Raw genomic sequence first — 1,396 nt, 5'->3', positions numbered from 1 at the left:
TTCGTATTTGTATTTTTGTTATTGCCATGTGCTCGCTTCGTTCACATTTTTTTCAATTGGTAATAGCTTGTACGAAATATACTTTAATTAAATATAGAAAATTAAAAACAAAAATGATAGTTTAAATATTTTTTTTATATTTCGTATATTTCGGAAAAGGTGCAGAAATCATGGAAACTTCAGCAAAAGCAAGAAAACAGGAAAGTATCTGTTAATGAAGCGTAATTGGAACATCATGTACATATGTAAATATGTAGTTATGTGTAGTTATGTAAATATATGAGTGCGTGTGTGTGGAATTTATATTTGTAAGTCAGCGTGGCTGTTGCGGTGAGCATAGGCGGCCAGACTCAAGGTCAGCGCGCTAAAAGGCAGCTTTTTATGTTTTACATACATATGTACGTACATACATAYATATATTAATACATGTAYRTGTGTTTATTTTTAGTGTTTTTTATGCGTTATGAAAATATCATAAAATATCCAAAAATATGTTGTTGCTTTACTTTTGTTTTGCAACTGCATACTTCATTCTAGCTGCAAGTTTATCTAAAATTTATTTTATTATTTTTTTTTTTATTATTACATTTGTCATATTTTTCATTGTTAACYGCTCGCATTCTAGCTCGCTCTCTATCTTCGCTCTTTGCTTTACTATTTGCACGTACACCTATTCTATTGTGTATTACAGCATTATGTTTTCCCCATTTTGCTTTTATCTGCCATTTGTTTACAGCTTTAAAAAGCTTACACAGCATTGGTGCTCCAACGCTTATTTATGCGTAATTTTTTTCGTATGCTTTGGGGTTTTTTCGTGTTGTAACAGCTGCCGCGATTAGCTTGGACGCGCCATTACAACAAATATTGCCTTAGAACTGTTATTTTGAGCATTTTTGCCGATCTTTCGCAATTTTTGGAACGTTTCGCGCCGCCCGAAATATGTTGTCCAACAAATCTAACTACCTACAAGCACACACACATACATATATATGTACATGCATATACATATATACATACATATACATATATACATACATATATCTGTATATACTTAGAGATATGTATGTATTGTGGAAGCAACTGAAGGGCCTTGCCTTGCACAATTGTGGAGATATGGCGCGCTTGTGGCGAGTTCTAGCCGCGTGGTGGGGCGCGGCGGTTTGGCGAATGTATGCATGTAGTTGGAAAAAAGCATAAGCGGTGGGCAAAATGTTTTCGCTTGACGTCGGGCATCCAAGTCTGCCGCTGACAAGCTGACGAAACGCAACGACAAACGTGCGGTTGAATTTCTGATATTTTCGAATTCGCAAAAAAACGTTATAAACTGTTACATTTATTTGCAATCAAGCAGATATTTACATGTAGTGCTTTAGAAATCGGATTTTTTTTTTTTTTT

This window comes from Bactrocera latifrons, unplaced genomic scaffold (assembly GCF_001853355.1).
Source record: "Bactrocera latifrons isolate USDA-ARS-PBARC rearing strain unplaced genomic scaffold, ASM185335v1 scaffold_219, whole genome shotgun sequence".
NCBI classification, from domain to species: Eukaryota; Metazoa; Arthropoda; class Insecta; order Diptera; family Tephritidae; genus Bactrocera; species Bactrocera latifrons.
This window is presented reverse-complemented; position numbering follows the sequence as displayed.